The 27,235-nt window shown below is 45.9% G+C and overlaps 1 protein-coding gene across 1 annotated transcript in view; it reads right to left on the bottom strand.

Moving 5' to 3' along the window:
* The window catches only part of megf11 (multiple EGF-like-domains 11), a 324,903-nt gene that overhangs the window by 250,494 nt on the left and 47,174 nt on the right, over positions 1 to 27,235 (bottom strand). The window lies entirely within an intron of this gene.

The following is a 27,235-nucleotide window of genomic DNA, read 5'->3' as shown; positions in this document are numbered from 1 at the left end:
CGGAAAGGCTGGAGCAACGAACCGCCCTTGCTGTCTCTGCCTTGCCGGTTCCCCTCTCTCCACTGGGATTCTCTGCCTCTAACCCTATTACAGGGGCTGAGTCACTGGCTTACTGGTGTTCTTCCATGCCGTCCATGGGAGGGGTGAGTGGGCTGAGTCACTGTCGTGGTCTTCCTGTCTGGGTTGGCGCCCCCCCCCTTGGGTTGTGCCGTGGCAGAGATCTTTGTGGGCTATACTCGGCCTTGTCTTAGGACGGTAAGTTGGTGGTTGGAGACATCCCTCTAGTGGTGTGGGTGGGGTTATATCCTGCCTGTTTGGCCCTGTCCGGGGGTTTCATCGGATGGGGCCACAGTGTCTCCTGATCCCTCCTGTCTCAGCCTCCAGTATTTATGCTGCAGTAGTTTATGTGTCGGGGGGCTAGGGTCAGTCTGTTACATCTGGAGTATTTCTCTTGTCTTATCCGGTGTCCTGTGTGTATTTAAATATGCTCTCTCTAATTCTCTCTTTCTCTCTTTCTGTCTTTCTCTCGGAGGACCTGAGCCCTAGGACCATGCCTCAGGACTACCTGGCATGATGACTCCTTGCTGTCCCCAGTCCACCTGGCCGTGCTGCTGCTCCAGTTTCAACTGTTCTGCCTGCGGCTATGGAACCCTGACCTGTTCACCGGACGTGCTTGTTGCACCCTCGACAACTACTATGATTATTATTATTTGACCATGCTGGTCATTTATGAACATTTTAACATCTTGACCATGTTCTGTTATAATATCCACCCGGCACAGCCAGAAGAGGACTGGCCACTCCTCATAGCCTGGTTCCTCTCTAGGTTTCTTCCTAGGTTTTTGGCCTTTCTAGGGAGTTTTTCCTAGCCACTCCTCATAGCCTGGTTCCTCTCTAGGTTTCTTCCTAGGTTTTTGGCCTTTCTAGGGAGTTTTTTCCTAGCCACCGTGCTTCTTTCACATGCATTGCTTGCTGTTTGGGGGTTTTAGGCTGGGTTTCTGTACAGCACTTTGAGATATCAGCTGATGTACGAAGGGCTATATAAATACATTTGATTTGATTTGATTTGACTTGGTGTGGACCTTCTGTAAACACGAATAAAATGGTTAAATTACGAGCCCAGTTGGTTTAGCCACGGAAAAAGTCAGGAAACCTTCCCGTTAGCCATGATTGGCTGAGATATTGAATGGGCTGGACATGCCGAGAGATGAGTTCGGATTGGTCTGCCATGTAGCACGCTTCTGTCTATAACACGAGCTTCCCAGTATGTGCAGATAATCCTTGCTACCGCGTTTTTTTGTTGTTGAAAGATTTTACGTTAGCCATGGAGAAATGCAAAAGTGTTGCTACTGCTTTCAACAACATTGCTGCCCTGAATTTAGCAGGCGCTATCGACAAAGATCAGTGATGGACTACTTCCTGCACACGGGGTCAGCGATGGACTACTTCCTGCACACGGGGGTCAGCGATGGACTACTTCCTGCACACGGGGTCAGCGATGGACTACTTCCTGCACACGGGTCAGCGATGGACTACTTCCTGCACACGGGGTCAGCGATGGACTACTTCCTGCACACGGGGGTCAGCGATGGACTACTTCCTGCACACGGGGTCAGCGATGGACTACTTCCTGCACACGGGGTCAGCGATGGACTACTTCCTGCACACGGGGTCAGCGATGGACTACTTCCTGCACACGGGGTCAGCGATGGACTACTTCCTGCACACGGGGTCAGCGATGGACTACTTCCTGCACACGGGGTCAGCGATGGACTACTTCCTGCACACGGGGGTCAGCGATGGACTACTTCCTGCACACGGGGTCAGCGATGGACTACTTCCTGCACACGGGGTCAGCGATGGACTACTTCCTGCACACGGGGTCAGCGATGGACTACTTCCTGCACACGTGGTCAGCGATGGACTACTTCCTGCACACGGGGTCAGCGATGGACTACTTCCTGCACACGGGGTCAGCGATGGACTACTTCCTGCACACGGGGGTCAGCGATGGACTACTTCCTGCACACGGGGTCAGCGATGGACTACTTCCTGCACACGGGGTCAGCGATGGACTACTTCCTGCACACGGGGTCAGCGATGGACTACTTCCTGCACACGGGGGTCAGCGATGGACTACTTCCTGCACACGGGGGTCAGCGATGGACTACTTCCTGCACACGGGGTCAGCGATGGACTACTTCCTGCACACGGGGTCAGCGATGGACTACTTCCTGCACACGGGGTCAGCGATGGACTACTTCCTGCACACGGGGGTCAGCGATGGACTACTTCCTGCACACGGGGGTCAGCGATGGACTACTTCCTGCACACGGGGGTCAGCGATGGACTACTTCCTGCACACGGGGTCAGCGATGGACTACTTCCTGCACACGGGGGTCAGCGATGGACTACTTCCTGCACACGGGGGTCAGCGATGGACTACTTCCTGCACACGGGGTCAGCGATGGACTACTTCCTGCACACGGGGTCAGCGATGGACTACTTCCTGCACACGGGGTCAGCGATGGACTACTTCCTGCACACGGGGTCAGCGATGGACTACTTCCTGCACACGGGGGTCAGCGATGGACTACTTCCTGCACACGGGGGTCAGCGATGGACTACTTCCTGCACACGGGGGTCAGCGATGGACTACTTCCTGCACACGGGGTCAGCGATGGACTGGAGTGACTTGACGCAACGGGTAAACCGAGCCGTAGCTACGAACAAAACGGAAACAACGAAGTTCTGTCATAAAGCGTTCATCCGTGTATACGAGTAATAGTCTAGCTACATTTTCAGATATTGTATGTTTTTTTTATTTTGTCAGAAAGTCATCTTCATTGCAAGTTTAAAGCGTACTGTTCGCTAGCTAGCGAAACGTTAGCTTGTTGGCTAGCTAGCTAACGTTACGTGTATGATATGTGTAGTAATATTATTAGTATTCTCAGAAATCAATTTGCATTACTAGTTATAGCTTAATGTCAGCTAGCTAACATTGCACCTTTGTTGGTTAGCTTTAGCTACCTGTAAATTCATACTACAGCATTTCATGCATGGTGGTTAGCTATGACAATCCGTTTGTAGTGTATGGGTTGGGATTATGGTTCATTGCTAAGCTAGCTAGCTACATGTCTAAACTAAAAATATACAAAAAATATCTGTGCGACTAAAATCTGACTACTAAGTGGACTGGACAAGAGTTTTTTGGATAGATTGAGAGCTTTGTTCAGCAGTGGGAAGGAAGCGTCACACCTGGCCCGCGTAGCGTCACACCTGGCCCGCGTCACACCTGGCCCGCGTCACACCTGGCCCGCGTCACACCTGGCCCGCGCAGCGTCACACCTGGCCTGTCTAGTGTCACACCTGGCCCGCGTCACACCTGGCTCTCGCAGCGTCACACCTGGCCCGCGTAGCGTCACACCTGGTCCGCGTCACACCTGGCCCGCGCAGCGTCACACCTGGCCCGCGCAGCGTCACACTTGGCCCGCGCAGTGTCACACCTGGTTCGCGTCACACCTGGCCCGCGCAGCGTCACACCTGGCCCGCGCAGCGTCACACCTGGCCCGCGTCACACCTGGCCCGCGCAGCGTCATACCTGGCCCGCGTAGCGTCACACCTGGTCCGCGTCACACCTGGCCCACGCAGCGTCACACTTGGCCCGCGCAGCGTCACACCTGGCCCGCGCAGCGTCACACCTGGCCCGCGCAGTGTCACACCTGGTCCGCGTCCCACCTGGCCCGCGCAGTGTCACACCTGGCCCACGCAGCGTCACACCTGGTCCGCGTCACACCTGGTCCGCGTCACACCTGGCCCGCGCAGCATCACACCTGGCCCGCGCAGTGTCACACCTGGCCCGCGTCACACCTGGTCAGCGTCACACCTGGTCAGCGTCACACCTGGCCCGCGCAGTGTCACACCTGGCCCACGCCACACCTGGTCAGTGTCCCACCTGGCCCGGCGCAGCGTTACACCTGGCCCGGCGCAGTGTCACACCTGGCCCACACAGCATCACACCTGGCCCGCGCAGTGTCACACCTGGTCCGCGTCACACCTGGTCAGCGTCAAACCTGGCCCACGCAGTGTCACACCTGGTCAGCGTCACACCTGGCCCGCGCAGCGTCACACCTGGCCCGGCGCGGTGTCACACCTGGCCCACGCAGTGTCACACCTGGCCCACGCGGTGTCACACCTGGCCCGGCGCAGCGTCACACCTGGCCCGCGCAGTGTCACACCTGGCCCGCGTCACACCTGGCCCGCGCAGCGTCACACCTGGCCCGCGCAGCTCACACCTGGCCCACGCAGCGTTACACCTGGCCCACGCAGCGTCACACCTGGCCCACGCAGCGTCACACCTGGCCCGCGCAGCGTCACACCTGGCCCGCGCAGCGTCACACCTGGCCCACGCAGCGTCACACCTGGCCCACGCAGCGTTACACCTGGCCCACGCAGCGTCACACCTGGCCCACGAGCGTCACACCTGGCCCCCGCAGCGTCACACCTGGCCCGGCGCAGCGTCACACCTGGCCCGGCGCAGCGTCACACCTGGCCCACGAGCGTCACACCTGGCCCGCGTCACACCTGGCACACACAGCCTACATCAGCTGGTGAGCTGCAGGGGAGCAAACGATGAGTGTGGGCAGACATGCAAAACAGGCTCCGCTCCGACTCAGCGCCTCCGATTATAAACATTGAGCAGACGACTCTCTTGCTTCACCAGTCACCCACCAGCAGCAGCCTTCTAGTTAGCTACCCTTTGCCTGGTTAAGGCAAGCTGCTTTACTAAATTAAAAACAGCAGCAGCATTGAGTTTAGCAGTAAAACAACAGTGTAGCTATGTTTGTTTTCCTCTCCCGTGAGTAGGCTAAAGAAAAGTAGGCAGTTTTTTGAATTTGTAGACTCGCTCAAACCCTCCCACTTCTCCCATTTCATATAGAGGTTTTGTAGCCAACGTAGCCAAGTCTCCCTCTATTCCTCATAAGAAAGAACTGGTTGTCACGTCCTGACCATAGTAAGATGTTATTTTCTATGGTAGAGTAGGTCAGGGCGTGACAGGGTATTTTGTTTTATATGTTTTCTATATCTATGTTTAGTTCTCGTTTTCTATTTCTATGTTGTTGTTTTTTTTGGGGGGGGGGAAGAGGGGGGGGATGATCTCCAATTAGAGGCATCTGGTCCTCGTTGTCTCTAATTGGAGATCATACTTTAGTAGGGTTTTTTTTTTTTTTCCATCTGTGTTTGTGGGTAGTTGTATTTCTGTTTAGTCTATGTACCTGACAGAACTGTTGCGCTGTTGTTTTTCTCTTTGTTATTTTGTCTTTAGTGTTTTTGTGTTCAAATAAATGTCATCATGAGCACTGAACACGCTGTGCTTTGGTCCCCTCTCTACGATAGGCCGTAACTCTGATTCTAGTTGAAAGGGCATTTAGTTTACTAAAATGGCCGACTGTTTTCATAATTTTGACAATAACAAGACTAAATCATTATTCAAATGGACTAAGACGTAAACAAAGACGTAATTATATTTTAATCAAAATGACGAAGACTAGACAATTTAAAAAAATAAAAAAATAATAATTTAAAGGTGCCAAAAAGAATACTGGGTTAACTGTCATTTATCCCACTGAAGCATCATGAAATCAATGAAAGATATTCATCACACCTAATATGTCTGAAACTATGGCAGTCTGGGCTAAATATATACTGGGAGGGGAGTCATCAGTCTTTATCATTGTCTTTATTGGGAGGATGGAATTACTGTGTGACAGGGAGTGTGACAGGGCCACATCAAAGATGATAAGGTTGCTGAGAAGTGCAACAGCCCTGAAGGCACTGGGAGAAACAGGAAGAGAGAACAGAGTTCCATTTCTGACACATATCAGAGTCATCAAGACTTATTATAAAATGCCTGGAGACTGGCATCTCTTCAATTCTCCACTCAACATTGTTTAGCAATATGATAACTGTGTTGTTGTTTACCAGCACCAGCACAGAAATATACTGTAACTCACACTGCACTGTTGTAATGCCCATTATAATATACACATCTACAACATAATCTCCATATAAATTACATAGCTACAGTATAATCCCCATATAAATTACATAGCTACAGTATAATCCCCATATAAATTACATAGCTACAGTATAATCCCCATATAAATTACATAGCTACAGTATAATCCCCATATAAATTACACAGCTACAGTATAATCCACAGATACATTACACATCTACAACATAATCTCCATATAAATTACATAGCTACAGTATAATCCCCATATAAATTACATAGCTACAGTATAATCCCCATATAAATTACATAGCTACAGTATAATCCCCATATAAATAACATAGCTACAGCATAATCCCCATATAAATTACACAGCTACAGTATAATCCCCATATAAATTACACAGCTACAGCATAATCCCCATATAAATTACACAGCAACAGTATAATCCACAGATAAATTACATAGCTACAGTATAATCCCCATATAAATTACACAGCTACAGTATAATCCACAGATAAATTACACAGCTACAGCATAATCCATATAAATTACATAGCTACAGTATAATCTCCATATAAATTACATAGCTACAGTATAATCCCCAGAAAAATTACATAGCAACAGTATAATCCATTTAAATTATAGCTACAGCATAATCCCCACATAAATTACATAGCTACAGTATAATCCCCATATAAAATACACAGCTACAACATAATCTCCATATAAATTACATAGCTACAGTATAATCCCCATATAAATTACATAGCTACAGTATAATCCCCATATAAATTACATAGCTACAGCATAATCCCCATATAAATTACACAGCTACAGTATAATCCCCATATAAATTACACAGCTACAGCATAATCCCCATATAAATTACACAGCTACAGTATAATCCACAGATAAATTACACAGCTACAGCATAATCCATATAAATTACATAGCTACAGTATAATCTCCATATAAATTACATAGCTACAGTATAATCCCCAGATAAATTACATAGCAACAGTATAATCCATTTAAATTATAGCTACAGCATAATCCCCACATAAATTACATAGCTACAGTATAATCCCCATATAAATTACACAGCTACAGCATAATCCATATAAATTACATAGCTACAGTATAATCCCCAGATAAATTACATAGCTACAGTATAATCCCCATATAAATTACATAGCTACAGCATAATCCATATAAATTACATAGCTACAACATAATCCCCATATAAATTACATAGCTACAGTATAATCCCCATATAAATTACATAGCTACAACATAATCCCCATATAAATTACATAGCTACAGTGTAATCCCCATATAAATTACATAGCTACAGTATAATCCCCATATAAATTACATAGCTACAACATAATCCCCATATAAATTACATAGCTACAGTGTAATCCCCATATAAATTACATAGCTACAGTATAATCCCCAGATAAATTACACAGCTACAACATAATCCCCATATAAATTACATAGCTACAGTGTAATCCCCATATAAATTACATAGCTACAGTATAATCCCCATATAAAATATATTTATACAGTATAATCCCCAAATAAATTACATTGCTACAGTATAATCCCCATATAAATTACATAGCTACAGTATAATCCCCAGATAAATTACATAGCTACAGTATAATCCCCATATAAATTACATAGCTACAGTATAATCCCCAGATAAATTACATAGCTACAGTATAATCCCCATATAAATTACATAGCTACAGTATAATGCCCATATAAATTACATAGCTACAACATAATCCCCATATAAAATACATAGCTACAGTATAATCCCCATATAAATTACATAGCTACAGCATAATCCATATAAATTACATAGCTACAGCATAATCCCCATATAAAATACATAGCTACAGCATAATCCATATAAATTACATAGCTACATTATAATCCATATAAATTACATAGCTACAGTATAATCCATATAAATTACATAGCTACAACATAATCCCCATATAAATTACATAGCTACAGTATAATCCCCATATAAATTACACAGCTACAGCATAATCCCCATATAAATTACACAGCTACAGTATAATCCACAGATAAATTACATAGCTACAACATAATCCCCATATAAATTACATAGCTACAACATAATCTCCATATAAATTGCACAGCTACAGTATAATCCCCATATAAATTACACAGCTACAGTATAATCCACAGATAAATTACATAGCTACAACATAATCCCCATATAAATTACACAGCTACAGTATAATCCACAGATAAATTACACAGCTACAGCATAATCCATATAAATTACATAGCTACAGTATCATCTCCATATAAATTCCATAGCTACAGTATAATCCCCAGATAAATTACATAGCAACAGTATAATCCATTTAAATTATAGCTACAGCATAATCCCCACATAAATTACATAGCTACAGTATAATCCCCATATAAATTACACAACTACAGTATAATCCCCATATAAATTACACAGTTACAGCATAATCCATATAAATTACATAGCTACAGTATAATCTCCATATAAATTACATAGCTACAGTATAATGCCCATATAAATTACATAGCTACAGTATAATCCCCAGATAAATTACACAGCTACAGTATAATACCCATATAAATTGCATAGCTACAGTATAATCCCCAGATAAATTACATAGCTACAGTATAATCCCCATATAAATTACATAGCTACAGCATAATCCATATAAATTACATAGCTACAACATAATCCCCATATAAATTACATAGCTACAGTATAATCCCCATATAAATTACATAGCTACAGTATAATCCCCATATAAAATATATTTATACAGTATAATCCCCATATAAATTACATACCTACAGTATAATCCCCATATAAATTACATAGCTACAACATAATCCCCATATAAAATACATAGCTACAGTATAATCCCCATATAAATTACATAGCTACAGCATAATCCATATAAATTACATAGCTACAGCATAATCCCCATATAAAGTACATAGCTACAGCATAATCCATATAAATTACATAGCTACAGCATAATCCATATAAATTACATAGCTACACTATAATCCATATAAATTGCATAGCTAGAGTATAATGCCCATATAAATTACATAGCTACAGTATAATCCCCATATAAATTACACAGCTACAGTATAATCCCCATATAAATTACATAGCTACAGTATAATCCCCAGATAAATTACATAGCTACAGTATAATCCCCATATAAATTACATAGCTACAGTATAATCCCCATATAAATTACATAGCTACAGTATAATCCCCATATAAAATATATTTATACAGTATAATCCCCATATAAATTACATAGCTACAGTATAATCCCCATATAAATTACATAGCTACAACATAATCCCCATATAAAATACATAGCTACAGTATAATCCCCATATAAATTACATAGCTACAGCATAATCCATATAAATTACATAGCTACAGCATAATCCCCATATAAAGTACATAGCTACAGCATAATCCATATAAATTACATAGCTACAGCATAATCCATATAAATTACATAGCTACACTATAATCCATATAAATTGCATAGCTAGAGTATAATGCCCATATAAATTACATAGCTACAGTATAATCCCCATATAAATTACACAGCTACAGTATAATCCCCATATAAATTACATAGCTACAGTATAATCCCCAGATAAATTACATAGCTACAGTATAATCCCCATATAAATTACATAGCTACAGTATAATCCCCATATAAATTACATAGCTACAGTATAATCCCCATATAAATTACATAGCTACAGTATAATCCATATAAATTACACAGCTACAGTATAATCCCCATATAAATTACATAGCTACCGTATAATCCCCATATAAATTACATAGCTACAGTATAATCCCCAGATAAATTACATAGCTACAACATAATCCCCATATAAATTACATAGCTACAGTATAATCCCCATATAAATTACATAGCTACAACATAATCCCCATATAAATTACATAGCTACAGTATAATCCATATAAATTACATAGCTACAACATAATCCCCATATAAATTACATAGCTACAGTATAATCCACATATAAATTACATAGCTACAGTATAATCCCCATATAAATTACATAGCTACAGTATAATCCATATAAATTACATAGCTACAACATAATCCCCATATAAATTACATAGCTACAGTATAATCCACATATAAATTACATAGCTACAGTATAATCCATATAAATTACATAGCTACAGTATGTTACCGAGCATCTCAGCACATACACTTTACTGTCAGTCAGCTGTGACCTTGCAGTGGTTTCCCAGGAGGTCAAAATTCAGTTTTGGTCTCAGTAGGTCTCTACTCTTAGACAGGTGAGGACTGATGAGAGGGATGGGCCTTCTCTCTGTCTTCAGGCTACAGCAGATGTAGACCAGCAGCTGTAGAGACAACAAGAAGTGACATTTCCTAACCTTCTCCACTGCACCTCCTTTTACTCTACCTATCTCTCTCCTCCTCCTCCACCACACCTCCTTCCGGTCTACCCATATTTCTTCTCCTCTATTTCCCTCCTCTTCCTGTTCTACCCATCCCTCTTCCTCTATGTCCCTCCTCTTCCTGTTCTACCCATCTCTCCTCCTCTATGTCCCTCCTCTTCCTGTTCTACCATCCCTCTTCCTCTATGTCCCTCCTCTTCCTGCTCTACCCATCTCTCCTCTATGTCCCTCCTCTTCCTGTTCTACCCATCTCTCCTCTATGTCCCTCCTCTTCCTGTTCTACCCATCTCTCCTCTATGTCCCTCCTCTTCCTGTTCTACCCATCTCTCCTCTATGTCCCTCCTCTTCCTGTTCTACCCATCTCTCCTCTATGTCCCTCCTCTTCCATCTCTCCTCTATGTTCCTCCTCTTCCTGTTCTACCCATCTCTCCTCTATGTCCCTCCTCTTCCATCTCTCCTCTATGTCGCTCCTCTTCCTGCTCTACCCATCTCTCCTCTATGTTCCTCCTCTTCCTGCTCTACCATCTCTCCTCTATGTCCCTCCTCTTCCTGTTCTACCCATCTCTCCTCTATTTCCCTCCTCTTCCTGTTCTACCCCTCTCTCCTCTATTTCCCTCCTCTACCATCTCTCCTCTATGTCCCTCCTCTTCCTGCTCTACCCATCTCTCCTCTATGTCCCTCCTCTTCCTGTTCTACCCATCTCTCCTCTATGTCCCTCCTCTTCCTGCTCTACCCATCTCTCCTCTATGTCCCTCCTCTTCCTGTTCTACCCATCTCTCCTCTATGTCCCTCCTCTTCCATCTCTCCTCTATGTCCCTCCTCTTCCTGTTCTACCCATCTCTCCTCTATGTCCCTCCTCTTCCTGCTCTACCCATCTCTCCTCTATGTCCCTCCTCTTCCTGTTCTACCCATCTCTCCTCTATGTCCCTCCTCTTCCTGTTCTACCCATCTCTCCTCTATGTCCCTCCTCTTCCTGTTCTACCCATCTCTCCTCTATGTCCCTCCTCTTCCTGCTCTACCCATCTCTCCTCTATGTCCCTCCTCTTCCTGTTCTACCCATCTCTCCTCCTCTATGTCCCTCCTCTTCCTGCTCTACCCATCTCTCTTCCTCTATGTCCCTCCTCTTCCTGTTCTACCCATCTCTCCTCTATGTCCCTCCTCTTCCTGTTCTACCATCTCTCCTCTATGTCCCTCCTCTTCCATCTCTCCTCTATGTCCCTCCTCTTCCTGCTCTACCATCTCTCCTCTATGTCCCTCCTCTTCCATCTCTCCTCTATGTCCCTCCTCTTCCTGTTCTACCCATCTCTCCTCCTCTATGTCCCTCCTCTTCCTGCTCTACCCATCTCTCTTCCTCTATGTCCCTCCTCTTCCTGTTCTACCCATCTCTCCTCTATGTCCCTCCTCTTCCTGTTCTACCCATCTCTCCTCTATGTCCCTCCTCTTCCTGCTCTACCATCTCTCCTCCTCTATGTCCCTCCTCTTCCTGTTCTACCCATCTCTCCTCTATGTCCCTCCTCTCCCTGCTCTACCCATCTCTCCTCCTATATTTCCCTCCTCTGCCTGCTCTATCCATATCTCCCTCTTCCACTTCCCCTTTCCAGCAAACCAAATAACAACCCCAACTCTTTTCTTTCCTCCACCTGACCCAGAAAACAGTCAGATACCATCCTGCTTGCCTCCTTCTCTCTTGTACTCTCTCTCCTTCTCTCACTCTCTTTCTATCTCTCTTTCTGTCTCTTGCCATCCTGGTGTGTGATGCTCCAAAAAACAGAAACAGGGTCCGTCAAGAGTCTTTGATCCCGCTCCAGATCATCCGTCAAGAGTCTTTGATCTGGTTCCAAATCGTCAACTGAAAGATCATTGAAAGGCTTTTAACTCGGGACCGCATCAGCGACAGAGTCATCCACATAGCCTGGTCCCAGATCTGTTTGTGCTGTTTTTGAAAACTCCTATAGTCAATTGTGTGACAACACAAACAGATCTGAGACCAGACTCCATCACCCTGCCTACAATCCAGACTGTGCCAGCTCTGAGATATACAGGGCAACACACTGGTTATCATCGCACTCGACCGCCAATCAGTCATTCAGTCCTTTCACTGCTACTGTTCTACCAGGGAATTGAAATTAATTTTGTTTTATAACGTCAACAAATACCTTGGGTTAACTCCTCAACAATGGCTGCAGCCGAGGTGTGAGTATAATAAACCAGGGCAGCGATTGTGCTGAGCTGAATTGAATAGGTGTTTATGTGACTCTCAGGTGGGCTGGTTGCCTCTCAGGTAGGTCACTGCCCCTCAGGCTGAATAGGTATTTATGTGCCTATCAGGTAGGTTACTGCCCCTCAGGCTGAATAGGTATTTATGTGCCTCTCAGCTAGGTCACTGCCCATCAGGCTGAATAGGTATTTATGTGCCTCTCAGCTAGGTCACTGCCCATCAGGCTGAATAGGTATTTATGTGCCTCTCAGCTAGGTCACTGCCCCTCAGGCTGAATAGGTGTTTATGTGCCTATCAAGCTAGCTGGATGTCACACCCTGTGTCACGGCTGTCTTCGTCTTCTGACGATATAGCGAAAATGTAGACCAATACGCAGCGGATGTCGTGTTCATTTTTAAATGTAATTAATTGCTCACGTGAACACTATACAAAAAACAATAAACAATGACAGTGCAACAGTTTTGCAGGCTATCCTAACGCAGTGCAAAAACAATCTCCCACAACAGACAAACACAAACACACCCTCATATATGGGACTCTCAATCAAAGGCAAATAGACAACACCTGCCTTCAATTGAGAGTCCCAACCCCAATGAACCCCAAACGTAGAAACAGACACACTAGACTCAACATAGAATTACATGAAAATCAAACAGTGCCCAAAAACCACGGAATACTTAAAAACAAATACCCTCTGCCACGTCCTGACCAAACTACAATAACAATTAACCCCTTATACTGGCCAGGACCAAACTACAATAACAATTAACCCCTTATACTGGCCAGGACCAAACTACAAAAACAATTAACCCCTTATACTGGCCAGGACCAAACTACAATAACAATTAACCCCTTATACTGGCCAGGACCAAACTACAATAACAATTAACCCCTTATACTGGCCAGGACCAAACTACAATAACAATTAACCCCTTATACTGGCCAGGACCAAACTACAATAACAATTAACCCCTTATACTGGCCAGGACCAAACTACAATAACAATTAACCCCTTATACTGGCCAGGACCAAACTACAACAACAATTAACCCCTTATACTGGCCAGGACCAAACTACAATAACAATTAACCCCTTATACTGGCCAGGACCAAACTACAATAACAATTAACCCCTTATACTGGCCAGGACCAAACTACAATAACAATTAACCCCTTATACTGGCCAGGACCAAACTACAATAACAATTAACCCCTGATACTGGCCAGGACCAAACTACAATAACAATTAACCCCTTATACTGGCCAGGACCAAACTACAATAACAATTAACCCCTTATACTGGCCAGGACCAAACTACAATAACAATTAACCCCTTATACTGGCCAGGACCAAACTACAATAACAATTAACCCCTTATACTGGCCAGGACCAAACTACAATAACAATTAACCCCTTATACTGGCCAGGACCAAACTACAATAACAATTAACCCCTTATACTGGCCAGGACCAAACTACAATAACAATTAACCCCTTATACTGGCCAGGACCAAACTACAATAACAATTAACCCCTTATACTGGCCAGGACCAAACTACAATAACAATTAACCCCTTATACTGGCCAGGACCAAACTACAATAACAATTAACCCCTTATACTGGCCAGGACCAAACTACAATAACAATTAACCCCTTATACTGGCCAGGACCAAACTACAATAACAATTAACCCCTTATACTGGCCAGGACCAAACTACAATAACAATTAACCCCTTATACTGGCCAGGACCAAACTACAATAACAATTAACCCCTTATACTGGCCAGGACCAAACTACAATAACAATTAACCCCTTATACTGGCCAGGACCAAACTACAATAACAATTAACCCCTTATACTGGCCAGGACCAAACTACAATAACAATTAACCCCTTATACTGGCCAGGACCAAACTACAATAACAATGAACCCCTTATACTGGCCAGGACCAAACTACAATAACAATGAACCCCTTATACTGGCCAGGACCAAACTACAATAACAATGAACCCCTTATACTGGCCAGGACCAAACTACAATAACAATGAACCCCTTATACTGGCCAGGACCAAACTACAATAACAATGAACCCCTTATACTGGCCAGGACCAAACTACAATAACAATGAACCCCTTATACTGGCCAGGACCAAACTACAATAACAATGAACCCCTTATACTGGCCAGGACCAAACTACAATAACAATGAACCCCTTATACTGGCCAGGACCAAACTACAATAACAATGAACCCCTTATACTGGCCAGGACCAAACTACAATAACAATTAACCCCTTATACTGGCCAGGACCAAACTACAATAACAATTAACCCCTTATACTGGCCAGGACCAAACTACAATAACAATTAACCCCTTATACTGGCCAGGACCAAACTACAATAACAATTAACCCCTTATACTGGCCAGGACCAAACTACAATAACAATTAACCCCTTATACTGGCCAGGACCAAACTACAATAACAATTAACCCCTTATACTGGCCAGGACCAAACTACAATAACAATTAACCCCTTATACTGGCCAGGACCAAACTACAATAACAATTAACCCCTTATACTGGCCAGGACCAAACTACAATAACAATTAACCCCTTATACTGGCCAGGACCAAACTACAATAACAATTAACCCCTTATACTGGCCAGGACCAAACTACAATAACAATTAACCCCTTATACTGGCCAGGACCAAACTACAATAACAATTAACCCCTTATACTGGCCAGGACCAAACTACAATAACAATTAACCCCTTACACTGGCCAGGACCAAACTACAATAACAATTAACCCCTTATACTGGCCAGGACCAAACTACAATAACAATTAACCCCTTATACTGGCCAGGACCAAACTACAATAACAATTAACCCCTTATACTGGCCAGGACCAAACTACAATAACAATTAACCCCTTATACTGGCCAGGACCAAACTACAATAACAATTAACCCCTTATACTGGCCAGGACCAAACTACAATAACAATTAACCCCTTATACTGGCCAGGACCAAACTACAATAACAATTAACCCCTTATACTGGCCAGGACCAAACTACAATAACAATTAACCCCTTATACTGGCCAGGACCAAACTACAAAAACAATTAACCCCTTATACTGGCCAGGACCAAACTACAATAACAATTAACCCCTTATACTGGCCAGGACCAAACTACAATAACAATTAACCCCTTATACTGTCCAGGACCAAACTACAATAACAATTAACCCCTTATACTGGCCAGGACCAAACTACAATAACAATTAACCCCTTATACTGGCCAGGACCAAACTACAATAACAATTAACCCCTTATACTGGCCAGGACCAAACTACAATAACAATTAACCCCTTATACTGGCCAGGACCAAACTACAATAACAATTAACCCCTTATACTGGCCAGGACCAAACTACAATAACAATTAACCCCTTATACTGGCCAGGACCAAACTACAATAACAATTAACCCCTTATACTGGCCAGGACCAAACTACAATAACAATTAACCCCTTATACTGGCCAGGACCAAACTACAATAACAATTAACCCCTTATACTGGCCAGGACCAAACTACAATAACAATTAACCCCTTATACTGGCCAGGACCAAACTACAATAACAATTAACCCCTTATACTGGCCAGGACCAAACTACAATAACAATTAACCCCTTATACTGGCCAGGACCAAACTACAATAACAATTAACCCCTTATACTGGCCAGGACCAAACTACAATAACAATTAACCCCTTATACTGGCCAGGACCAAACTACAATAACAATTAACCCCTTATACTGGCCAGGACCAAACTACAATAACAATTAACCCCTTATACTGGCCAGGACCAAACTACAATAACAATTAACCCCTTATACTGGCCAGGACCAAACTACAATAACAATTAACCCCTTATACTGGCCAGGACCAAACTACAATAACAATTAACCCCTTATACTGGCCAGGACCAAACTACAATAACAATTAACCCCTTATACTGGCCAGGACCAAACTACAATAACAATTAACCCCTTATACTGGCCAGGACCAAACTACAATAACAATTAACCCCTTATACTGGCCAGGACCAAACTACAATAACAATTAACCCCTTATACTGGCCAGGACCAAACTACAATAACAATTAACCCCTTATACTGGCCAGGACCAAACTACAATAACAATTAACCCCTTTATACTGGCCAGGACCAAACTACAATAACAATTAACCCCTTATACTGGCCAGGACCAAACTACAATAACAATTAACCCCTTATACTGGCCAGGACCAAACTACAATAACAATTAACCCCTTATACTGGCCAGGACCAAACTACAATAACAATTAACCCCTTAAACCCTGATCTGTTTCACCTGTCTTTGTTCTTGTCTCCACCCCTGTCTAGTTGTCGCCCATCTTCCTCCATTATCCCCAGTGCATTTATACCCGTGTTCTCTGTTTGTCCGTTGCCAGTTCTTCTTGTCTCGTCAGGTCTTACCAGCGTGTTTTCCCCCTGTCTTCCTGCTTTCTCAAGTGTTCTGTTTCCTAGTGTTTTTTTTTTCCCCCGGTTCTGACCATTCTGCCCTGGCCTGATCCCGAGTCTGCCTGCCGTCCGTCCTGTACCTGCCATGACCCTAACCTGATTACGAACCACTCCCTGCTCTTGATCTTCCCTTTACCCCGCGTTATAATAAATGATCTGAGAACTGTACTAGCCACCTCCTGTGTAATCCATCTGGGTCATATCCTGAGTCCGGATCAAAATCAAAATCAAATGTATTTATTTATAAAAGCCCTTCTTACATCAGCTGATGTCTCAAAGTGCTGTACAGAAACCCAGCCTAAACCCCCCCCCCCCAAAAAAAACAGCAAGCAATGCAGGTGTAGAAGCACGGTGGCTAGGAAAAACTCCCTAGAAAGGCCGAGAACCTAGGAAGAAACCTAGAGAGGAACCAGGCTATGAGCGAGTGGCTAGGAAAAACTCCCTAGAAAGGTCGAGAACCTAGGAAGAAACCTGATATAGCTGGATACCCCTCACGCAGGTCACTACCCCTCAGTCTGAATAGATGTTTATGTGCCTATCATGCTGGCTGGATATAATGACATGAAACCACTTTACATTAAGACGACTAAACACTAAAGCTTTCGTCACCTCTCTAACTACCCAGCCCCAAACACAGGGGACACAGTCACATTTATAGTGGTGGGTGAAGGGGGGGGGGGGTAGATTTAATTCAAGCATTCCTTCCATTTCTACAGATGAAAGCTTGTAAATGAAAAAGCCTGGACGGATGCCCGGTATGGAAATCATCCACACTGATGAATGAAGCCCTCGTCGTGTCCCAAATAGCACTGCTTTTGACCAGGGAATAGGATGCCCTGTCTTAATCTCTGGTTTAGTATGGTTTACTGTGTGTGTGTGTGTGTGTGTGTGTGTGTGTGTGTGTGTGTGTGTGTGTGTGTGTGTGTGTGTGTGTGTGTGTGTGTGTGTGTATGTGTCTGTCTGTCTGTCTGTGTGTGTGTGTGGGACTTAAGTAGTGAGTAGCGAACAGCAAAATGACAGTGAACAGCTCAGCCTTGTCATTCAGGGCCCATGAATCTGCTTCCGATGGGTCCAGAGGGCCACGCTGTAGAACATCTGATTTACAGCGCAGCAGGTAATCAAGGAAATGGACCATAGATCTAGGCTGCGTCCTCCACCCTGTGTCCCGAATGGCAATCTATTCCCTACACAGTACACTACTTTGGGACCCGAGGTCCATAGAGCCCTGGTCTAAAGTAGTGCACTATATATAAGGAATAAGGTGCCATTTTGGGACACAGTCATAGATCTAGCTTCAGTACAATGGTTTTGGCTGCATGACCGTGATTCGTGGATAAATATATCATATATATTAGCAGACGCAATATACACTGACTATACAAAACATTAGGAACACCTTCCTAATATTGAGTTGCACTATAAGTGATTACCCAGCAAACCAGAAACATGCCCAGAACATTAGCTAAGATTCCCATTAAGTTATATTTAGGATGAAAATGCAATATAAGTGATTACCCAGCAAACCAGAAACATGCCCAGAACATTAGCTAAGATTCCCATTAAGTTAAATCAATATAAGTATTATCCAGCAAACCAGAAACATGCCTAGAACATTAGCTAAGATTCCCATTAAGTTATATTTAGGATGAAAATGCACTATAAGTGATTACCCAGCACCAAAAGCTATAATTTATTTTATTTTTAAATGAAATATCCTTGGAATGTTCTACAAACGTTCACTAAAACATTCCCCAAACGTTCTGTAAAGACCACCGCGGAACATTCCCCAAACGTTCTGTAAAGACCACCGTGGAACATTCCCCAAACATTCTGTAAAGACCACCGCGGAACATTCCCCAGACGTTCTGTAAAGACCACCGTGGAACATTCCCCAGACGTTCTGTAAAGACCACCGCGGAACATTCCCCAAACGTTCTGTAAAGACCACCGTGGAACATTCCCCAAACGTTCTGTAAAGACCACCGTGGAACATTCCCCAGACGTTCTGTAAAGACCACCGCGGAACATTCCCCAGACGTTCTGTAAAGACCACCGCGGAACATTCCCCAGACGTTCTGTAAAGACCACCGCGGAACATTCCCCAAACGTTCTGTAAAGACCATTCCCCAAACGTTCTGTCAATTCACACATTTTCACAGTTTCTCTAGAGATAAATCAGATCAGACTCAAACTGTGTGATTTAGTAGGGAGTTGTAGTTTCCAACAGGCCAATATTCTACCATAGTTTAACACAGAAAACATGGTAATTAACTACAATGACCATAATCCATTGCACGCCTACTTGTCCGGTCTGCGCTTCTTTTACGCCGGCTACGTAAAAGAGACAGAAGAATGCGCGATGGAGAGGGATAAGAGAGCAGCTGCTTAGCGAGGTATCTCTACCTGAAAATACATTATCTAAGTGATAGATAGTTGGTATTCAGCAGGTCATAATAGTATGCCTCATTCACTTTGAAAAAACTACTAAAGCAGTGATGTTGTCAGACAGCAACTGTATAGAGATGAGATGACGACTTGCAATGAAATAATAAAGTCATTAAATAAACCAAATATGATATTAAAGTAGAGTAATATGAATAAATGATGGTTAATAAGTGATCAGCAGTAATGGACGCTCACTACCATCGAGGGACTTTTATTCATTGTTTTATTCTGTGTTGTTACGGCATTCATCCTAGTGTCCATCCGTTGTTGGGTCAGGGCAGGGGGGGGTTGCTAGGGGTGGTTGCTAGGGGTGGTTGTTGGGTCAGGGCAGGGGGGTTGCTAGGGATGGTTGTTGGGTCAGGGCAGGGGGGTTGCTAGGGGTGGTTGTTGGGTCATGGCAGGGGGGTTGCTAGGGATGGTTGTTGGGTCAGGGCAGGGGGGGTTGCTAGGGGTGGTTGCTGGGGGGGTTGTTAAGGGTGGTTTTTGGGTCAGGGCAGGGGGGTTGCTAGGGGTGGTTACTGGAGTGGTTGCTAGGGGGGGTTGCTAGGGGTGGTTGTTAGGGGTGGTTTTTGGGTCAGGGCAGGGGGGGTTGCTAGGGGTGGTTACTGGAGTGGTTGCTAGGGGGGGGTTTCTAGGGGTGGTTGCTGGGTCAGGGCAGGTGGGGTTGCAGGGGTGGTTACTAGAGTGGTTACTAGGGGGGGTTGCTAGGGGTGGTTGTTGGGTAACTCCTCTCCCCCCCCCCGACTCCCTCTCCTCCCCCCTGACTCCCTCTCCTCAGTCCCCCTCTGAACTCTAACCCCAGTGGTCAGAGAGATGGACAAAGTGGTCTGTTTGTTCCAACCACAACAAGTCAGAGACACCTGTTTAATCATGATAAAGACCCTAGCAGAACAGAGCAGGACAGAGCAGGACAGAGCAGAACAGGACAGAGAGCAGAACAGAGCAGAACAGAGCAGAGCAGGACAGAGAGCAGAACAGAGCCGAACAGAGCAGAACAGAGCAGGACAGAGAGCAGAACAGAGAGCAGAACAGAGCAGAACAGAGAGCAGAACAGAGCAGAGCAGGACAGAACAGAGCAGAGCAGAACAGAGAGCAGAACAGAGCAGAGCAGGACAGAGAGCAGAACAGAGCAGAACAGAGCAGAGCAGGACAGAGAGCAGAACAGAGCAGAACAGAGCAGAGCAGGACAGAGAGCAGAACAGAGCAGAACAGAACAGAACAGAGAGCAGAACAGAGCAGAACAGAGCAGAGCAGGACAGAGAGCAGAACAGAGCAGAACAGAACAGAACAGAGCAGAACAGAGAGCAGAACAGAGCAGAACAGAGAGCAGGGCAGAGAAGAACAGAACAGAACAGAGAGCAGAACAGAGCAGAACAGAGAGCAGAACAGAGCAGAACAGAGCAGAGCAGAGAGCAGAACAGAGCAGAACAGAACAGAACAGAGAGCAGAACAGAGCAGAACAGAGAGTTAGGGCAGAGCAGAACAGAGCAGGACAGAGAGCAGAACAGAGCAGAGCAGAACAGAGCAGAACAGAGAGCAGAACAGAGCAGAACAGAGAGTTAGGGCAGAGCAGAACAGAGCAGGACAGAGAGCAGAACAGAGCAGAGCAGAACAGAGCAGAACAGAGAGCAGAACAGAGCAGAACAGAGCAGAACAGAGAGCAGAACAGAGCAGAACAGAGCAGAGCAGGACAGAGAGCAGAACAGAGCCGAACAGAGCAGAACAGAGCAGGACAGAGAGCAGAACAGAGCAGAACAGAGCAGAGCAGGACAGAGAGCAGAACAGAGCCGAACAGAGCAGAACAGAGCAGGACAGAGAGCAGAACAGAGAGCAGAACAGAGCAGAACAGAGAGCAGAACAGAGCAGAGCAGGACAGAACAGAGCAGAGCAGAACAGAGAGCAGAACAGAGCAGAGCAGGACAGAGAGCAGAACAGAGCAGAACAGAGCAGAGCAGGACAGAGAGCAGAACAGAGCAGAACAGAGCAGAGCAGGACAGAGAGCAGAACAGAGCAGAACAGAACAGAACAGAGAGCAGAACAGAGCAGAACAGAGCAGAGCAGGACAGAGAGCAGAACAGAGCAGAACAGAGAGCAGGGCAGAGAAGAACAGAGCAGAACAGAACAGAACAGAGCAGAACAGAGAGCAGAACAGAGCAGAACAGAGAGCAGGGCAGAGCAGAACAGAGAGCAGGACAGAGAGCAGAACAGAGCAGAACAGAGAGCAGAACAGAGCAGAACAGAGCAGAGCAGAGAGCAGAACAGAGCAGAACAGAACAGAACAGAGAGCAGAACAGAGCAGAACAGAGAGTTAGGGCAGAGCAGAACAGAGCAGGACAGAGAGCAGAACAGAGCAGAGCAGAACAGAGCAGAACAGAGAGCAGAACAGAGCAGAACAGAGAGTTAGGGCAGAGCAGAACAGAGCAGGACAGAGAGCAGAACAGAGCAGAGCAGAACAGAGCAGAACAGAGAGCAGAACAGAGCAGAACAGAGCAGAACAGAGAGCAGAACAGAGCAGAACAGAGAGCAGAACAGAGCAGGACAAAGCAGAACAGAGCAGAACAGAGCAGAACAGAGCAGAACAGAGCAGAACAGAGCAGGACAGAGAGCAGAACAGAGCAGAACAGAGCAGAACAGAGCAGAACAGAGCAGAACAGAGAGCAGGGCAGAGCAGAACAGAGCAGGACAGAGAGCAGAACAGAGCAGAACAGAGCAGAACAGAGAGCAGAACAGAGCAGAACAGAGCAGAACAGAGAGCAGAACAGAGAGCAGAACAGAGCAGAACACAGCAGAACAGAGAGCAGAGCAGAGCAGAACAGAGCGCAGAACAGAGCAGAACAGAGCAGGACAGAGCAGAACAGGACAGAGAGCAGAACAGAGCAGAACAGAGCAGAGCAGGACAGAGAGCAGAACAGAGCCGAACAGAGCAGAACAGAGCAGGACAGAGAGCAGAACAGAGAGCAGAACAGAGCAGAACAGAGAGCAGAACAGAGCAGAACAGAGCAGAACAGAGAGCAGAACAGAGCAGAGCAGGACAGAACAGAGCAGAGCAGAACAGAGAGCAGAACAGAGCAGAGCAGGACAGAGAGCAGAACAGAGCAGAACAGAGCAGAGCAGGACAGAGAGCAGAACAGAGCAGAACAGAGCAGAGCAGAGCAGAACAGAGCAGAGCAGGACAGAGAGCAGAACAGAGCCGAACAGAGCAGAACAGAGCAGGACAGAGAGCAGAACAGAGAGCAGAACAGAGCAGAACAGAGAGCAGAACAGAGCAGAGCAGGACAGAACAGAGCAGAGCAGAACAGAGAGCAGAACAGAGCAGAGCAGGACAGAGAGCAGAACAGAGCAGAACAGAGCAGAGCAGGACAGAGAGCAGAACAGAGCAGAACAGAGCAGAGCAGGACAGAGAGCAGAACAGAGCAGAACAGAACAGAACAGAGAGCAGAACAGAGCAGAACAGAGCAGAGCAGGACAGAGAGCAGAACAGAGCAGAACAGAACAGAACAGAGCAGAACAGAGAGCAGAACAGAGCAGAACAGAGAGCAGGGCAGAGAAGAACAGAACAGAACAGAGAGCAGAACAGAGCAGAACAGAGAGCAGAACAGAGCAGAACAGAGCAGAACAGAGAGCAGAACAGAGCAGAACAGAACAGAACAGAGAGCAGAACAGAGCAGAACAGAGAGTTAGGGCAGAGCAGAACAGAGCAGGACAGAGAGCAGAACAGAGCAGAGCAGAACAGAGCAGAACAGAGAGCAGAACAGAGCAGAACAGAGAGTTAGGGCAGAGCAGAACAGAGCAGGACAGAGAGCAGAACAGAGCAGAGCAGAACAGAGCAGAACAGAGAGCAGAACAGAGCAGAACAGAGCAGAACAGAGAGCAGAACAGAGCAGAACAGAGAGCAGAACAGAGCAGGACAAAGCAGAACAGAGCAGAACAGAGCAGAACAGAGCAGAACAGAGCAGAACAGAGCAGGACAGAGAGCAGAACAGAGCAGAACAGAGCAGAACAGAGCAGAACAGAGCAGAACAGAGCAGAACAGAGAGCAGGGCAGAGCAGAACAGAGCAGGACAGAGAGCAGAACAGAGCAGAACAGAGCAGAACAGAGAGCAGAACAGAGCAGAACAGAGCAGAACAGAGAGCAGAACAGAGAGCAGAACAGAGCAGAACACAGCAGAACAGAGCAGGACAGAGCAGAACAGAGCAGAACAGAGCAGGACAAAGCAGGACAAAGCAGAACAGAGCAGAACAGAGCAGAACAGAGCAGGACAGAGCAGAACAGAGCAGAACAGAGCAGGACAAAGCAGGACAAAGCAGAACAGAGCAGAACAGAGCAGAACAGAGCAGGACAGAGCAGAACAGAGAGCAGAACAGAGCAGAACAGAGAGCAGAACAGAGCAGAACAGAGCAGAGCAGAGCAGAACAGAGAGCAGAACAGAGCAGAACAGAGCAGGACAGAGCAGAACAGAGAGCAGAACAGAGCAGAACAGAGAGCAGAACAGAGCAGAACAGAGCAGGACAAAGCAGGACAAAGCAGAACAGAGCAGAACAGAGCAGAACAGAGCAGGACAGAGCAGAACAGAGAGCAGAACAGAGCAGAACAGAGAGCAGAACAGAGCAGAACAGAGCAGAGCAGAGCAGAACAGAGAGCAGAACAGAGCAGAACAGAGCAGGACAGAGCAGAACAGAGAGCAGAACAGAGCAGAACAGAGAGCAGAACAGAGCAGAACAGAGCAGAGCAGAGCAGAACAGAGAGCAGAACAGAGCAGAACAGAGAGCAGAACAGAGCAGAACAGAGAGCAGAACAGAGCAGAACAGAGAGTTAGGGCAGAGCAGAACAGAGCAGGACAGAGAGCAGAACAGAGCAGAGCAGAACAGAGCAGAACAGAGAGCAGAACAGAGCAGAACAGAGCAGAACAGAGCAGGACAGAGCAGAACAGAGCAGAACAGAGAAGAACAGAGCAGGACAGAGCAGAACAGAGAGCAGAACAGAGCAGAACAGAGAGCAGAACAGAGAGCAGAACAGAGAGCAGAACAGAGCAGAACAGAGAGCAGAACAGAGCAGAACAGAGCAGAACAGAGCAGAACAGAGAGCAGAACAGAGAGCAGGACAGAGCAGAACAGAGCAGAACAGAGCAGGACAGAGCAGAACAGAGCAGAACAGAGCAGGACAAAGCAGAACAGAGCAGAACAGAGCAGAACAGAGCAGGACAGAGCAGAACAGAGAGCAGAACAGAGCAGAACAGAGAGCAGAACAGAGCAGAACAGAGCAGAACAGAACAGAACAGAGCAGGACAGAGCAGAACAGAGAGCAGAACAGAGCAGAACAGAGAGCAGAACAGAGCAGAACAGAGAGCAGAACAGAGCAGAACAGAGAGCAGAACAGAGCAGAACAGAGCAGAACAGAGAAGAACAGAGCAGGACAGAGCAGAACAGAGAGCAGAACAGAGCAGGACAGAACAGAACAGAGCAGAACAGAGCAGAACAGAGCAGGACAGAACAGAACAGAGAAGAACAGAGAGTTAGGGCAGAGCAGAACAGAGCAGGACAGAGAGCAGAACAGAGAGCAGAACAGAGCAGAACAGAACAGAACAGAGAAGAACAGAGAGTTAGGGCAGAGCAGAACAGAGCAGGACAGAGAGCAGAACAGAGAGCAGAACAGAGCAGAACAGAGCAGAACAGAGAGCAGAACAGAGCAGAACAGAGCAGGACAGAGAGCAGAACAGAGCAGAACAGAGAGCAGAACAGAGAGCAGAACAGAGCAGAACAGAGAGCAGAACAGAGCAGAACAGAGAGCAGAACAGAGAGCAGAACAGAGCAGAACAGAGAGCAGGGCAGAGCAGAACAGAGCAGAACAGAGCAGAACAGAGAGCAGAACAGAACAGAACAGAGAGCAGAACAGAGCAGAACAGAGCAGAACAGAGAGCAGAACAGAACAGAACAGAGAGCAGAACAGAGAGCAGAACAGAGCAGAACAGAGAGCAGAACAGAGAGCAGAACAGAGCAGAACAGAGCAGAACAGAGCAGAGCAGGACAGAGAGCAGAACAGAACAGAACAGAGCAGAACAGGACAGAGAGCAGAACAGAGCAGAACAGAGCAGAACAGAGAGCAGAACAGAACAGAACAGAGAGCAGAACAGAGAGCAGAACAGAGCAGAACAGAGAGCAGAACAGGGCAGAACAGAGCAGAGCAGAACAGAGAGCAGAACAGAGCAGAACAGAGAGCAGAACAGAGCAGAACAGAACAGAGCAGAACAGAGCAGGACAGAGAGCAGAACAGAGCAGAACAGAGCAGGACAGAGCAGAACAGAGAGCAGAACAGAGCAGAACAGAGAGCAGAACAGAGCAGAACAGAGCAGAACAGAGCAGGACAGAGCAGAACAGAGAGCAGAACAGAGCAGAACAGAGCAGAACAGAGCAGAACAGAGCAGAACAGAGAGCAGAACAGAGCAGAACAGAGCAGAACAGAGCAGGACAGAGCAGAACAGAGAGCAGAACAGAGCAGGACAGAGCAGAACAGAGAGCAGAACAGAGCAGAACAGAGCAGAACAGAGCAGAACAGAGAGCAGAACAGAGCAGAACAGAGAGCAGAACAGAGCAGAACAGAGAGCAGAACAGAGCAGAACAGAGCAGAACAGAGCAGAACAGAGAGCAGAACAGAGCAGAACAGAGCAGAACAGAGAGCAGAACAGAGAGCAGAACAGAGAGCAGAACAGAGAGCAGAACAGAGCAGAACAGAGCAGAACAGAGCAGAACAGAACAGAACAGAGCAGAACAGAGAGCAGAACAGAGAGCAGAACAGAGCAGGACAGAGCAGAACAGAGCAGAACAGAGCAGAACAGAGCAGAACAGAGAGCAGAACAGAGCAGGACAGAGCAGAACAGAGCAGAACAGAGCAGAACAGAGAGCAGAACAGAGCAGAACAGAGCAGAACAGAGAGCAGAACAGAGCAGAACAGAGCAGAACAGAGCAGAACAGAGCAGAACAGAACAGAGCAGAGCAGAACAGAGCAGAACAGAACAGAGCAGAACAGAGCAGAACAGAGCAGAACAGAGCAGAACAGAGAGCAGAACAGAGCAGAACAGAGCAGGACAGAGAGCAGAGCAGTGCCTGCAACTAAAAATGTTCCTTATATAATGCACTGCTTTTGTCTAGGGCCCATAGGGAACAGGTTTAGGGCACTAAGTAGGGAACAGGTTTAGGGCACTAAGTAGGGAACAGGGTTAGGACACTAAGTAGGGAACAGGGTTAGGGCACTAAGTAGGGAACAGGCTTAGGACACTAAGTAAAGAGCAGGTTTAGGGCACTAAGTAGGGAACAGGGTTAGGGCACTAAGTAGGGAACAGGTTTAGGGCACTAAGTAGGGAACAGGGTTAGGGCACTAAGTAGGGAACAGGCTTAGGACACTAAGTAGGGAGCTGGTTTAGGGCACTAAGTAGGGAACAAGGTTAGGACACTAAGTAGGGAAC

This window comes from Salmo salar, chromosome ssa23 (genome assembly GCF_905237065.1).
Source record: "Salmo salar chromosome ssa23, Ssal_v3.1, whole genome shotgun sequence".
In the NCBI taxonomy this organism is placed as follows: Eukaryota; Metazoa; Chordata; class Actinopteri; order Salmoniformes; family Salmonidae; genus Salmo; species Salmo salar.
The sequence above is the reverse complement of the archived record's forward strand: the minus strand, read 5'-3'. Positions and strand labels throughout refer to the sequence as shown.